A 16729-nucleotide genomic window follows, 5' to 3' on the forward strand; every position below is an offset into this window, starting at 1 on the left:
CAAACGCTGGCTGTCAGCAGCTCCTCTGGCCGCTGATAAATCGAGAGAATTAAAATCCATTTAGAGGGAAATCTCTAAATAGGTCTGTGTTGTGTTGTGTGTGTGTGTGTGTTTCCTGTCTTTTTCTCCCCCTGCTGTCTCCGGCTGGGGAATGTATTCCAGGAGCAGAACTGAATCCGACTTAATTGAATTTAAAAGCAGGTATTACATCTGCACCTTGTAAGCGAAGGCGGGCGGAAAGATCGCTGCCAGGATGGAGTGTGGTTACCCAGTGTTGCTTTGATCTTTGCACCGGGGAGGTGGCCTTAATTCCCATCTGGGACTCCTTGCTTGGAGGGGGGTGGTGTCTCCCTGGGCTGGGCCACAAAGGGTGGGGTCTGGGCAGTGTGAGGCTGTGGGACTTGCTGGTGAGGTGGGGGTAGTGTGCCTAGGCCTCTGGAGGATGGGTGTATTGAGCCTGGCTGCCTGGGAGACCGCCCTTGGAGGTGGGGCCCGCAGGAAGCTGACACCTCCCCTCCCCTGAGCTTCTGGTTAGTCCAGCCTCCAAAACACATGACCCCACCACCCACTTCTCTCCTTCTCTGCTACCTCCATGCTGGCCTGGACCCTCATCACGGCTTGTCCGGACTCATTCCTTCATCCTCAATCTCCCACGACAGCCCAAATGATTTTTTTCTTTTCCCTTTTATATTGTAACTTTTTAAAAATTGTGGTAAAATAGTCATAACATAAAATTGACCATTTTAAGTGTCCCATTCAGTGGCATTAAATACATTCACAATGTTGTGTGACCATCACAGACATTTGGTTTATTATTTTCAAAAATCTTTCATCACCCCAAACAGAAACTCTATACCCATTAAGCAACAATGCTCCAATCCTCCTTCCTCAGCCCCGGTAACCTCTAATCTACTTTCTGTCCCTATGAATTTGGCTGTTCTAGGACCTTACATAAATGGAGTCATATTGATATTTGTCCTTTTGCAGAAAAAGGCTTATTTAACTGAGCATACTGGTTTCAATGTTCATCCACATTGTACCACGTAACAGTACATCATTCTTTTTTTCAGTCCGAGTAATGTCTCATTTATGGATGGACCCCATTTTGTTCACGCATCCATCTGCCAAAAGACACGTGGGTTGCTTCCACCTTTTGGTTGTGAGTCATGCTGCTGTGAACATGGGTGTGCAAGAAGCTACCCGAGTCCCTGCTTTCAGTTCTTTTGGGGATAGATCTAAAAGCAGAATTGCTCGGTCATGTGAGAGTTCTATGCTAAAATGATTTTTAACAAATCATTCCCTGTTCTAAGTTGTTCCATGGCTCACTATTGTTCACAGGAAAGTTGAAATACCTTCCTGTGGTCCTCAAGGTGCTGCCAACTTCTCACTCCTCCTGTCTCACTACTTTCTCATCCTCCAACCACATCAAATTACTGTCACTTGCCCCTGGGCCTTTGCACATGCTGTTCCCTCTCCTGAGATTGCACTTCCTCATTTTGTGTTCTGGTTCAACATCTAACTCCTCCTCAGCCTTCAGCTCTCAGGTTTTTCTGATTCTGGGAAGCCCTCCCTGATCTGCCAGGCTGGATCAGGCACCCACTCTGGGCTGCCAGACCTGCCTGAGCATCCCCTGTCATGGTCCTGGTCATGGGTCATGGGTGACCTGTCCATCTACAACAGGGAATGCAGGGCTGGATCTGTCTTGGTTACTGCTTTGTCCCTAGCACCCAGCCAGGGGTGCAGCACACAGTAGGTGCTCAGTAAATGCTTGCTGACCACTGCTGTGATTCTCTCTCTTCTTGCACAGTCCCCACGCCCTTGAGAAACAAGATGCAGCCACTTCCAACTTCTTCTGTCTAATGGCAGATTTCAAACAGTATCTTAGGCTGTCGATTAGAAATAGATCCAATCAATGTGCTTGTTTTTCATTCTGCGGTGCGTCTGTGATGGATGGGCGGGCGGGTGGGAGTGCTATTAAGCTGAGAGAATTTTCTGTATGTTCCAGGATCCAGGCAGACTTTCTTCAAAAAGCTATCTGGCCCCATCTCAAAAGGAGAAGGTCATTAAACACATACACGCGGGCACACGCATGCACACACGCACACTGCAGGAGTGCGTGTGGTTCCTAAAAAAAAAAAAGCAATTAACACACAACTGCAAATGTCGCAGTCTGTGTGAGGAGACAGCAAGGTCCACAGCTGACAGGGAGCAAGAGGCAATGGTTTTTTGTTGTTTTTTGTTTTTTGTTTTTCTCAAAGCACATCAAAGTTCTCCTGGAAGAGTTGGCAACTGGGTTGGAGAGTTGAGAAATTCTCATTGCACTGTCTCAGGCTGGGCTCCCTGGAGGCAGCCTCTGAAAGGAGGATTTGAGGGCAAGCGGCTTACGTGGGAGGTGATCCCAGGAAGCCCTAGGAGGAGCGTGGGGACATGATGGAGGGAAGGGAAGGGGCCGCTGCTCATGAGCGGCTGACTGCCTAGGGCGACCAGGGCTCAGTCCTCTGGAGACCCACTGAGGACCCAGAGAGCACGCACCCGAATTGCCCATCTGGAGGGTCAAGGAGCTGAGGGTATTCATGTGTCAGCTCCTGTCCATTGTAGGCTGAGGGCTGCGTCTAGAAGCATCCACTTCGTGGCATTTCCCACCCGCCCCTCACTCAGGTTGAGAAAACTTCAGCTGGCTAGAGGCAGGTGACTGCAGGCGGATGCTGTCGGCTGGCACCAAAAGGAGGGCGCTGAGGGCATGTGGAGGGGCGCACACAGCGTCTGCTTCAAATAATGGCAGTCACAGCATCTCTATCTCCTCCCTCCATCTGGTCATTCCAAAAGATTTCTTAAGCCCCTACTGAATTCCAGGGGCTGTGTCAGGGGCTGGGGACTGGTGGACAAGGCAGATTCAGTCCTTGTCGTCCTGGAACTCAAGGACACATAAGCAGACAGTTACACCCTTCAGTGTTCAGACCTGTGTGGGGGAAGCTGAGACATCCAGGGCAACTCAGGGGAGACTCTCAGTGTTGGGTAGAGGGTCTGAGGAAGCTTTCTGGAGGGCTGACATCTAAAGATGAGTAGGTGTTAGATGAATGAGGAGGAGTAAGGGTGAGGCAGGAAGACGAGTAGCTAGGCTAGGAGGAATTTTGAAAAATAATTTAGATTTTCTTTTCCTGGATGGCACTGGGGAGTCATGGAGAGCTATAGAGGAGGAGAGGGGCAGGGTCAGACTTACACTTGTGATCAATCTTTCTGGCTGCTGTGTGGTTGCTGAGAGGCCATCAAGGAGCTGTTGCAGGAGCTGAGGTTTGTCTGAACAAGGTAGGTGGGGATGAGAGAGGAAGTGGGCTGGAGACAATGATAGTGAAATCAGTAAGACTTGGCAAGTGTAGAACTGGGGGTGGGGATAGGAAAGGGAGATGTTGAGACTTGTTTTCAGCTTTTCAGAAAAATACTGGGGCCACTGTTGAGACGGAGCACAGAAAGAGGAGCTGGTGAAGAGGATAAAGCAATGCAGTGGGGGTTGGGTGGATTCTGCCTGGTGGACATCCAAAAGGAGGCATCCCAGAGGAACTGGCTAGAGCTCTGGGGCCAAATCTGTTTGGAGATGGAGGTCAGGGTATCATCAAGGTGGTTAACAAGTTTCCAAAATTGGACTATCCAGGAAAAGTTCATAGCATTAAAAATGAAAAAAAAATGATAAATGTTCTTTTTTTCTCTCCCAGGAGAAAATGTTAGAAGCCCAGTCCTCTGGCTCAGTGCACTGGGCCCTGCAGCTTCAGCACTCCCAATGTGGTGGTCCTTGGAAACCCATCAAATCTCTTCAGCTACATCCTTTGACCTGGTGACCATGGCTGACCCAATCAGGAGAGACCAGTAGGAATAGGATTCAATGATTGGCTGAAGTCACCCAAGCCCCATCCAGAGCTGGGGGTGGGGCCAATTAAACCACAGGTTTGGAAAGTGGGAAAGATACGGATTTGTCAAGAGAACACACCTGTAATAAACTGGCAAATCTCAGCGGCTTACAACAGAAATTTGTTACGCATGTAAAGTGCAAACAGGTGTTGCTGATTAGCAGGCAGCTTTTCTCCATCTGTTGACTCAGGGACCAATGCCTTCTGTCTTGTGACCTCTCCATCATCAATGTGAAAAGAGCACGGCCAGGACCTGAAGTGAGGGGAACATCATTTCCACTCACATTCCACTGGCTAAATTCAGTCACATGATCATCCCAACCGCAAAGGGTGCTGGGATGTACAGTCTTGCTGTGTGCCCAGAGGAAAAAGGACATGGGTTTGGTAAAAGCTCTAACAGTCTCTAATATATTGATAAAGCCTGCCCCACCCTTCACCCAGGAAGCAGCAAGCAGGGTACTGCTGCCTCCTGAAGGGGTGGGGGGAAGAATGCAGGAAGGAGAAAGCCACAAATGTCCACCAGAATGGCCCTTACCACTGAAGAAATGGAAAATTCTCTTCTCCACTTCATGTTGCTCAAGAGATGGAAAATACCCTTGCTAGTTGAGAAGTTCCAAGAGGGTGGGGACCAGATATGTCTTGGTCACGACCGTGTCCCCATGTCCTGGAACAGTGCCTGGCATTTGGTAAGTACTGGATATATATTTACTGAATGGGTGAATGGATGGCTGGTGAGATAATGGGGTGAATGGATGGGTGGGTAGATGATGGATGGATGGGTGGATGGATGAGAGGTTTGGTGGATGGATAGATGAATTGATGGATGGGTGGCTCAATTTATAAGTGAGACCATTCCTTCTCCATCTTTGGGCTACCCTGATATGACTGGACGCTGATAGTATGAATCCCCAAACGGATCCCTGGCCATAATTCTAAAGTTCTAGAGTATTGGGACAGCCTTCCTGCCTTTCAGGTAGGTGGACACCAGTCTCGTGGCCATGAGATGGTTTCAGGCGACACCTAAAACCACTATAAATACCACTGAATCTCCAAGTGAGAGCGCTCTTCCTTTCACTTCTTTTTGGAGAGTCTTACTTGGGTGCTAACCTGTCTTTAACACCTCTCTCCCGTGGGGATCTCCCTCTTGGACAATGGGGAGAGCAGGTCCCCAGCTCACAGCTTCAGAGCCAACTGTCTCCAGGTCGAAATTAATAATATGATTTTGTTTTCATTGAGTTGGTTTCTATTTATGGTCAGTGATGCTGGCTTTTCATTTACAGTCATGATAAACAATTTCCTTTTAAACAGATGTAAGATTTTAAGAAGTGAATCCATTTGAAGGAAAATATTCAGGAAATACAGCAGAGGTGGTAGAGAGGTGGTGTTAAAGGGACTGCGACCTGGGGCTCTGAGGCTCACGCAGCCTTACAGTTGCTGTGTGACCTGGAACAAGTCGCTTCCCCTGTCTGGTACTCGGTTTCCTCATCTGAAAATGCTCGAAGTAGTTTTGGAGCTGCGACGGCGCAGCTGCGCGACCCTGGGACCAGGCCCCTCCCCTGCCTTGCTCTTGGTTTGTCTTCCTGACTCAGAGCACAAGCTGGGGTCGGAAATCGTCTCCTGAAGTGAGGTGAGCTACGCGCAGATTTGTGGTGGGCAGCAAAAGTCTCCTGTCCGCGTCCTTGGAGATTTGGGGGTCTCCCGTTGTGGAGGAGACAGTTTTTAACGTATTCTCAGGAAAGAGTCTGGGCTTCTTTACATCTGCAGTTTCCTTCTCCCGGAGAAGAGGAAGCCCGAACTTTCCTTGTGGAATGGGAGTCATCGGCGCTCCAAAGTTTTCCAAGCGCTTGGCAGCATCTGTGGGGGACAGGCTGTGAGAGGATTTACAGAAAGCTCTGTGGGTCTAACCAGGACAAGACGAGGGCCACTCCGGGAAAACGCAAGTGCGTGCCGCGACCCCGGCGGCCCTGGGGCTGAGCGCCCCGACCTTTCCCAGGAGTCCGGGCTGCGGCATCCTCTCCTCCCATCCCCCAGCCTCCCAGCCCCGGACCGGTGTGTTTTCCCTCGATGACATTTGGAATCTTTTAATAGTTGTCACATTAGCATACATTTGCATACTTTATGCTAATCAGGCTATTTATTTTTGAAAAAGCACTTTGACTTGTGGGGCCCTTTCTCAGCGGGGATCTCGCACCGAGTTTTTCCTCGAGATGGTCTTCCTCCCACAGGGGTGGGAGTCCGGGGCGGGGGAGAGGGTGTTTGTGGGGGACAGCCGGCTCCCAGATGCAGCCCAGGGAACAGAGACTGGCCGCCAGCCTCAGCCTCTCCTGGGACCAGCAGCCCCAGAGGGAGATTCTGTTCTGGTGCCCATTTTGCAGACTAGACAACTGAGGTAGGATGGACGCCATGTGGGGTGGCAAGGATGCTCACTCGAGGACCAAACGTCCCCTTTCTCCTCCATCACATTTTCTCATCTTTTTCGGATGGGGGGAGTAATTAGATTTATTTGTTTATTTTGACAGAGTTACTGGGGATTGAACCCAGGACCTCATGCATGCTAAGCGCACGCTCTAGCGCTGAGCTGCGCCCTCCCCTCCCATCATCTTCTCATCTTATGGGAGAAAGTTCTACTCCCACATGCCCTTCTGGCTGCTGCCTGTGTCTTTACCTCTTTCTACTGCAAAACCCCTTGGGAGAGTTGTCTACACTCGCTGCCTGCACTTCTGTCTCTCACTCCGGAACCTTCCCTGATCAGCTTCTCGCAGCTTCCCTGTCCTCCAGCCCTGACTTCGCTCTTCTCAGGGTCAGTGATGGCCTGCCCCATCCTCCTCTCCCTGCTAGGCAGAGTCTGACCCTGCTGGACCCTCCTTCTCCTGGGAACTTCTCAGCCCACCCCCCAACTCATCCCACTTCCCTTCCACCTCTCCCGGCTCCTCCTAGGTCCCCCCTTCCACCACCCACACTCCCTCCCCTGAGGGCCTCATCCACTCCTGCAGGCTGGAACTCCATCTATGCCCTGTGTCCAGCCCAGGCTTCCTCTAAGCTCCAGATTCCAGGTCCAGCTGACCCTGAAAGTCCCAGACAGGAGGCTCGTGGGGGTCTTACTTAACTCCACCATCCTGTACCCACCATCTCCCAAATTTCCTCCTCCCAGGACTCCCGTCTTGGCTGAGGGCAGCCCCATCCTTACAGCTGCTCAGCCAGGATTTTGAAGTCATCCTCTCACCCCACATCCCAAGCCTTCCACCTTTAAGAATTACCTTCAGTTCTCTCCTTTCCCCCCCGAATCTACCCTACCTACCCCCTACTGACCTCCTTGCCCTCATCTCTCATCCCCACACCCCTGCACCTACCAGCTCCAGCCTCACAGTTCCTCCAACACTCCAGGCATGGTCCAGCCCCAGGGCCTTTGCACAGGCTCTTCCTTCTGCCTGGACCAATCTTCATGGAGGCCTCTTTTGTTTCTTGTTGTATCCCCAGCACCCGAAACAGTGCCCAGCACGTAGTAAGAGCTCAATAAACATTTGGTGCACAAGTGACTATTTATGCACAGAAAATCACTCTGGAAGGACACACACTCCCGACATTACTGGTTGTTACCCTGAGGTGACAGACCATCTCCGTGTTTCCCAAAGACTTACTTGTGTTCTTGTTTCACCTCAAGGAGTGTAACTCCATTGGGTGCTCAAACAAAAACCTCAGTGTCCTTTTAGTGCAGTGACCCACCAGCTGTGTGACCCTGGACAAGTGGCACCCTTCTCTGAACCTCTGTTTTTCTCATCCGGAAAATGGGGATGATCCTAGTATTACCCCCCAGAGAGTCCCTTGAGAGCTGCTTGTATAACCCTTCAAATCTCAAAGAAAGAGTTAAACCCGGTCTGGGGTGGTGAGATTTGCAATGCACGAAGTTTCAACATTTTCAATAAGGAAGAACAAATCCAGGCCGTCGCGCTTTCTGATTTATAGTAATTGCAAACCAGCAGCGGTGAATATAATTGTCCGGTGGAGGGGGTGGCGGGGGGTGCTCCACGTGGGGTCCCATCAGCCCGGGGTGGGATGCGGCCGCAGTCAGGTTAAGCAAAGCCATTACTTTAATAACCTGGGGAGGTGGCTGGAACCATTAGTGAAAAGGGAGAATAAATATTATCCCGAGAAGCTCCAGAATTGGTGGTTTTATCACCAAGAATTGTCCCCGTGCTATTTACTTTCAATTTAGATTTTCGGGAAAGTGGCTCTTGGCACATTTTATATATGAATGAGAATGACTGGAATTGAAAAATGACCTGATTTTGCCATCCCGGCAGAAAGGAGCCACAGTCTTCCAGAGTCCTGCTCCGTCCCACTGAGTCACTCTCCCGAGCAGTGGGACCCAGTCCCAGGCACATTCTGGAGGTGCTGGAGTTGGACGCCTGACGTCCGGGAAGGATGGAGTCGCATATCCAGGGGTGTGGCCTCATTTCGCTACAATGGATCATATAGATTATCTGGTTTGGTCATCATTTTACTGATGGGGGAAACTGAGGCTCAGGGAGCCAATAGACTATTTGCCCAAGTTCTCTTTCATCCTCTTGACTTCAGAACCCTCACTGGCTTGCTACGGTCCCTGGGATGAAACCCTCTTGGGCTTTACATCACACTCAGAATAGAATGCAAAACAGATCATAGATCCTCACGTAAAATGTAAAACTGTAAAACAGTTAAACAAAAACATGGGAGAAAGTTCTCAAGACCTGGCAGTAGGGAAAGAGTTCGTAAGCATGGCAACAAAGGATGGTTCCTAAAAGAAAATGTGGATAAATTGGACTTCATCAAAATTAATAACTTTTGCTCTGTGAAAGACACTGTGGAAAAGACAAGCCACAGACCAGGAGAAGATGCTTGCAAGTGTCAGACAAAGGGTTTGTATCTCAAGTATATAAAGGAGTCTGACAATTCAACAGTAAGAAAATAACTAAGTTTTTAAAAAATGGGCAGAGACAGAAACAGACATTTCACTGTGGATGGTAAATAAGAACATGAAAAGATGTTCAACATCATTAGCTGCTAGGGAAATGCAAATCCAAAACACAGTTGACACATCACTACACACTTGTCAAAATGGGTAAAATAAAAAATAATAACTCCAAATGCTGGTGAAGATGCAGAGAAACTGAATAGCTCATACATGGTTGTAAGAGTGTAAAATGGTACAGTCACTCTGGAAAAGAGCCTGGAAGAGTTTTTTTGTTTGTTGCATCTCATTTGGTTTTACAAAACTAAAGATCCACTTACCATATGTCCCAACAACTACACCTTGGGCAGTTATCCTAGAGAAATGAAAATTTATGTTCATATAAAAACCTGTAGAGGCCTCACATGTCCTGATTTCAAACTAAATTACAAAGCTATAGTAATCAAAACAGTATGGCATTGGCATAAAAACAGACAGAACAGTAAAACAGAATAGAGAGTCCAGAAATAAACCCACACATATATGGTTAATTCACTTACAACTAATGAGCCAAGAATGTACAGTGGGGAAAGGACAGCTTCCAACAAGTAGTGTTGGGAAAACTGGACAGCCAAATGCAAGAGAATGAAACTGGACCGCTATCTTACACTATACATACAGAATAACTCAAAATGGAGTAAAGACTTGAATGTAGGGCCTGAAATCATAAAGCTCCTGGGAGAAAACAGGCGGTGAGCTCCTTGACATCAGTCATGGTGAAGACTTTTGGGTTGTGACAGCAAAAGTGAAGACAACAAAAGCAAAAATCCACAGGTGGGACTACGTCAAACTACTAAAAAGCTTCTGCATGACAAAGGCAATCATCAGTGAGATGAAAAAGCAACCTACTGAATGGGAGAAAATATCTGCCAATCATACACAATCATCCTTTGGTATTCGTGAGGGACTGGTTCAGCCCCTTGGCAATTTCTCATAAAGCTGAACAGACATTTACCGTGTGGCCCAGAGATCACATTCCAAAGTGAAATGAATTAGCCAGGTGAAACGAAAACTTCTGTTCATGCAAAAACCTGTGTGCAGCTTGGTTTATAGCAACTTTATTCAAAACTGCCTAAAAGTAGATATAACCAAATGCCCTTCAGAGGATGAACAGATAAACAAACTGTGGTCCATCCATATGATGGAATACTACTCAGTGATAAAAGGGAACAAATTATTGGTACATGCAACAACTTGGATGATTCTCAAAGGCATTATTCTGAGTGCAAGAACCAGACACAGACGGCTAAATACTGTTTTATTCCACGTATATGACTGTGGTAGGATGAGTAATGGTCCCCCAAAGAGGTCCAGACCCTAATATCTGGAACCTGTGAATGTTGCCTCCTACAGCATGCATGCACACACAAACCCACATGAGTTCTTTGCAGGTTTGATTAAATGAAGGGTTTTGTAATGAGATTACCCTGGATCATCCAGGTGGGCACTAAATGCAATCACACAGGACTTTATAGGAGAGAAGCAGAGAGAGATTTGACCACACATGGAAGAAGAGAAGGCAATGTGACCACCAAGGTAGAGACCAGAGAGATGTGGCCACAAGCCAAGGAATGCTGGCAGCCACCAGCAGCTGGAAGAGGTAAGGTGCATGTATGAGTTTGCTCAGTTGCTATAACAAAATCCCACAGACCCTGGGGTTCGAGCAACAGAAATATGTCTTCTTACAGTCCTGGAGGCTGGAAGTTCAAGATCAAAGGCTCAACAGGGTTGGTTCTCTCTGAGCCTTCTCTCTTTGTCTTGTAGAAGGCTGCCTTTCTCCCTGTACCTCACGTGGTCTTTGCTCAGTCTGTCTCTGTGTCCTAATTTTCTCTTATAAGAACACCAGTCATACTGGACCACAGCCCACCTCCATGACCTCATTTGGCCTTAATTACTTCTTTAAAGTCCCTGTCTCTAAATACAGCCACATTCTGTGGTGCTGGGGATTAGGATTTCAACATATGAATTTTAGTGGGGACCTCATTCAGCCCGCAACAGAAAAGCTTGTCCCCTGGATATTCTGGAAGGAGTTTGTTCCTGCTCACATCTTGATTTTGATCTGGTTAAGCTGATTTTTGGACTCTGGCTTCCAGAACTATAAGAAAATAATCTGTGTTGTTTTATGCCACCCAGGTTGTGGTCATTTGTTACAGCAGCCTTAAGGAACTAATACAATGACATTATCAAAAACATAAAACTATAGGGATGGAAAGAAGAATCAGGGTTGAGGGGAGAATGTTAGTACAAAGGGACAGCATGAGGGAGTTTGGGGGAAGAAGAGATGTCTCTGTATCTCAGGAGGTTGCCGGAATATACACATGTGTTAATTTTCATGGAACTTAAAACACTATATCAATTGAATAAAGCACAAAACCACTTGGCCATCTCAACAGATTCAGAGAAAGCATTTGACAAAACTCAACACCTTTTTATGATATGAACAGTCAATACAGTGGGAATAGAAGGGAACTTCCTAAATCTGATAAAGGGCATCTATTAAAAAAGAAAAAACCCTCACAGTTAACATTAGACTTAATGAATGCTTTTCCACTAAGATTATGAACAAGACCAAGATGTCCATTTTCACCACTTCTATTCACCTTGGTCCTGGGAGTTCTGTCTGGGGCAATCAGGCAGGAAAAAGAAACGAAAGCCATCCAGAGTGAAAGGAAGAAGTAAAACGATCTCTGCTTGCAAATGATATTCTTATATAGACGAAATCCTAAAGAACACACACACACACACACACACACAATATTAGAGATAACAAAGGAGTTCATCAAAATTTCAGAATCAAGGTTGCTACACAAAAATCAGTTATTTTATATAGTTGAGGAATGAACAGTCTGAAAATGAAATTAAGGAAACAATTCTCTTTATGACGGCATTAAAAAGAATAAAATACTTAGGAGTAAATTTAATAAAAGAAGTACAAAACTTATACTTTGAGGACTACAAAATAATGTAGAAAGGAATTAAAGACCTAAGGGGTGTAATGTACAGCATTATAAACATAATGAACACTGCTGTATGCTATATATGGAAGTTGTTGAGAGTAAATTTTAAGAGTTCCCCTCACATCTAGGTCTGACTGGGCTAAGGGAGAATGTGGTCGCTGGAATCCAGGGGGAGATAAGCCTGGAAGAATCACAGTAGCCGGACAGCAGAGCAGGCACTGGGAGAACAAGTGCCCGGACCTCGTTCTCTAATCACCCACCACTGCTTCCCATTGGTTGAACCTGGCAGGACTTGGCCAATGAGAGGCCATGGATTCTGTCTATGCAGACAAGCCTCTCCAGGGGCATGGGCCAGGATGAGAAAGGATTAAGGGGGGATCTGGAGAGGAAGATGGGCAAGTGGGGAGTCTGCAGCGCAAACCCAGGGCTCCAGCCTGCCTGGGGCCTGTCATCTGAGTTCCCCACAGAGTCTGGCAAGCTCACTGCTGATGCCAAGGGTGGGCTTCTACGTCTCTTGCTTTGGGGTGGGCTGGTGCTTACTGTCAGGTGCTGAGATGTGGGAGGAGACAAATCAGAGCGGGTAATAACGATGTTCTCTGGTGGGAGGAAGTGGCTCAGTGACCCCGGCTGAGATTGGGCTGAAATGTTTTCTTCCAGGACGTAGCCCAAATTATTGCCCTGATTTTCAAAACCCTCTCCAGCCCAGCTCCCAGTCTTTCTCTTTGGCACCTTCTATCTTAGCCTGGTTCTCCCAGTCCCACCCACCTCTCCACCTGTACATCCTTACATTCAGCTGATTCAGTCTCAACACTCTTGGCACCAAGTCTTTGCCCACACGGAGTTCCCTGCCAAGCGCACCCTCCCACTGCATAACCCCTCTCCAAATCCTACTACTGTGAGATCTGGGAGATGACATGTGAGCTGAGGCTTGAAGGAGAGGAGGAGCTCATTGTAGAAAGAGCCTGGGACAGAGCGTGTCAGGAGGAGGGCACAGCAAGTGCAAAGGCCCTGAGGTGGGGTTATGCTAGTGGGTTGGAGGAGCAGCAGGGAGCCTGATGTGGCTAGAGCACAGTGCAGGGGCAGGAGAGGAGGTGAGGGCAGGAAGGTCACAGAGGGGCTAGATTTGGGGGGTTCTTTTAGATCATGGTGGGGAATTTGAGCTTAAGTGCAATGAAAGACCCTTGGAGAGTGTCATAGTCTGCTAGAGCTGCTGTAACAAAATACCATAGACTCAGTGATTGAAAAAGCAAACATTTATTTCTCACCCACTTGGAGACTGGGGACTCCAAGACCAAGGGTGCCAGCAGATTCTGTTTCTCCTGAGGGCTCTCCTCCTGAATTGCAGGCAGCTGCCTTCTCACTGTGTCTTCACACAGGGGAGAGAGAACTCTGATCTCTCCCTCTTCTTATAAGGGCACTAACCCTGTCATGGGGGCCCTACCCTTGGGACCTCACTTAATCCTAATTATCCCCCACAGGCTCCACCTCCAAATGCCATCACATTGGAGGTCAGGGCTTCAGTATAGGAATTGGAGGGTGGGTGGGAGGACATAAATATTCAGTCCATAACAGAGAGTTTGAATGAATGAGTGAGTAAATGTTTAGGTGGATGGGTAAATGAATAAATGAATGGGTGAGTGAATGAATGAATGAATGGAAAAAGCAGATGAGCAGATGTGTCTGCAGCCTTGGCACAACTGAGCCCATTGACCACTAGTGACACCTGATCTGCCTCAACATCCCTCAAGACCACCTCCTTCCCCTAGCCTGGCTCCCCTTCCGTGTGCCCCCATGGGAACAAGTCACCTCGGCTCATTCAGAGACACTTCAGTGGCAGTGCCCTTCTCTATCTTAATGACACCCAAACAGCTCCACAAAACCAAATGGCGCATCACAATTATTATAAAATATTAAAATGACTCACAAAATAAATAATTCACACGCCTCATGTTCTGCTTCCAGGTGTTCAGGGACTAATGAGTTTTTTTTAGGCGGGGAGCAGGGAGTGGCCCTTGGGAATCAGGGAGGTGCTTAAAGATCGCTACCAATCACATCACCGTATAGATGGAGACTGAGGCACAGGGATAATGGGAGGCAGAGGCAGGACTGGGTCAGGACACGATGACCCTTTATGCCCCAGTGCTCTGTGGCATATAATGACTGATAACACAGGCAGGGAGAGAGACGGGAGTCTTCACTTTGTTCCCCACCCTGCCGCCCCACACCGAGTGGCTGGAGAAATTTGGGTCCATTGCAGGCTGTGTGAAGGGCTTAGAGCTTTCAGAGTGGTAGGGAGAGATAGATACAAAAAGAGACATGGAGAGACAGAGGAGACAGAGATACAGAGAGAGACACATGGAGACATAGAGACAGACACACAGAGAGACAGAGACAGAGAGAGACAGACAGGCGAAGACAGAGAGAGACTGACTGCCTAGATTAGATGTTACTGCTATCAACTCATGACCCCTGGAATTGCCACTTGGGTAGATAGAACCCAGGCTGGGGCCAGGTGGGGCTTGTGAGGTCAGGGTTCCCAGTGGGAGAAGCTCCTCTCACCAGAGGTCACCAAAATAGAGGCCGAGGTGGGAATTCTGTGAAAGAACCATGTGGGACCCTGAAACCCCAGATTCTACAGTCCGGACTGTGTACGGTGTAGACTCCCTGTCAGGGAACTGTCGCAGGCAGGGCACGGGAGATGCCCACAACTGCGCCGTTCAGCACCACGGACAGCGACCCCAGGGGCTCAGAGAGGACACCCCCGGGGGGTCTATGGCCCCACTGGGCTTTCTCATTCACCTGTTCCGAGGGTCAGCAATCATCTCTGTGAGGGAGGATGGTTGCCCCCTTTCATTGGCAGGCAAACTGAGTCTCAGAACTGCGAAGGCACAAAGTCCCAAACCAGCCCCATGTGAGCTTACTCCAGCATTTACTGTTTTCCTGACCCTGTGCTGAGTATTGGGGGCACAGCAGTAGCTAAAGCAGATAAAAATTCCCATCTTGTGAAGCAGACAGCTGATAAAATGGCAAAAACACTTTTTCTGAAATAAGTAATTTCTGATGAGGATACTATGGAAAATAAAATGGGATAACATGCTACAGAGAGGCTAAGAAGTGACTTCTGCTGGGGCATGGGGAATCAGGGAGGCTCTTTCTGAGGAGGTGACGTTTGGTCTGGAATCTGAAGCAAGTTGGGGAGCAAGACAGGGGGAAGGTGCTCCAGGCAGAGAGCAGAGCCAGTACAAATGTCCTGGGGTCAGGGAAAGAAGGCAAAGAGAATTCAAGGGAATTTTCAAATTGAATCAGAGACAAAGAGACTGTGAGAGAGACAGAGACAGAGAAAGAAACAGAGAGAGAGAGAGAGAGAGAGAGAGAGAGAGAGAGAGAGAGAAACAGAGAAGGGACTAAGGTCCTGCAACCATGTATTTTTGGGGGGGTGGGGTGAGGGGAGTGGTGTCCAAAGCACTACTCACATACTACAGCAAGTCTAGGCAAGAGGTCAGTTGGTCATTGTTGAGAGCAAGGGGCTGGATGAGTTTCCATGGAGTCCTGGGTTCAAATTCTTCTGCTATTTCCTACTGTGTGAACAAGGTAAGGGATTGTCTGTATTGGTTAGCTGTTGCTGTATAACAAACTATCCCAAAGCTTAGTGGCTTAAAACAATACTTACTATCTCAGTTTCTGTGGGTCAGGAATCTGGGCATGGCTGAACAGAGTCCTGTGCTTCAGGCTGCAACCAGTTGTCAGTCAGGGATGGAGTCTCATCTGAATGTTTGGGGCAGGATCCACTTCTAAGCTTCCATGGTTGTCAGCATTATTCAGTTCCTCACAGGTTGTTAGGTGAGCCTCAGTTCCTCTGTTATTGGCTGGAGGCCACTCTCAGGTCCTTGCCACATGAGCCTCCCTACCATGACAAGTTGCTTCATCAAAACAGAAAGAGTCAGTAGAGAGAGTCCAGCAAGATGGAAGTCACAGTCTTTTTACAACCCCACCATGGAAGTGACATCCATCATTTTTGCTGTCTGCTATTCATTAGAAGCGAGGGGAGAAGATTACACAAGGACAGGAGGACCAAGAGGCAAGGATCCCTGGATCTTTGTAAGCTGCCTGCCACAGTGCCCTCTGTAAGCCTCAATTTTCTCATCTGCAAAAAGGACAGTGAATTCCTATTTAGGCAGGGGTCAGGGGCAGTCCATGGAGAGGATGCTGTGCAATGAATCATAGAAAGGTTCTGGTCATAGTGGGTCATCTTTAGACCTACAAACTCCTGAAGACACGGTGTGAGATTCCAACCCCTGAATTTAATATTGCCTGTATCCTATCCCTCCAGTCTGAGGTGAGGTTGACCAGGGCAGATATCAAGCTTTGCAGAACAGTCCCTGACTTTCCAAATGCAGTCATGTGTTAACTCATTGGCTCACCCAGACTGCTGGGGTCCTGTGGCTTCTGTAACAAAATACCACAGACTGGGGGCTTAGACAGTAGACAGTTATTGCTGCATTTCTAGAGGCTGGAAGTCTGAGATTAAGGTGTTGGCCCAGTCTATATGCATGTCTGTGTCTGGATTTCCCTCCTTTATAAGGACAGCAGTCACACTGGGTTAGGGACCCACTCTCCTCCAGTGTGACGTCACCTTAACTGAACTAACTGCGTGTGCAACGACCCTATTTCCAAATAAGATTTCATTCTGAGGTCTTGGGGGTTATGACTTCAACATATGAACTTGGGGAGGATGAAATCCAACACATAACACCTATCAAACGAAGACTCTTCTCTTTCTCTGTCTCTCTGTCTCTGTCTCTCTCACAGTCTCTTTGTCTCTGATTCTAAGTGTTTATGTGTCTCTTTCTCCCTCACTCTTCAAGCTGATTCTCACCCCAGGA

This window comes from Camelus bactrianus, chromosome 22 (genome assembly GCF_048773025.1).
Source record: "Camelus bactrianus isolate YW-2024 breed Bactrian camel chromosome 22, ASM4877302v1, whole genome shotgun sequence".
Lineage (NCBI taxonomy): Eukaryota > Metazoa > Chordata > Mammalia > Artiodactyla > Camelidae > Camelus > Camelus bactrianus.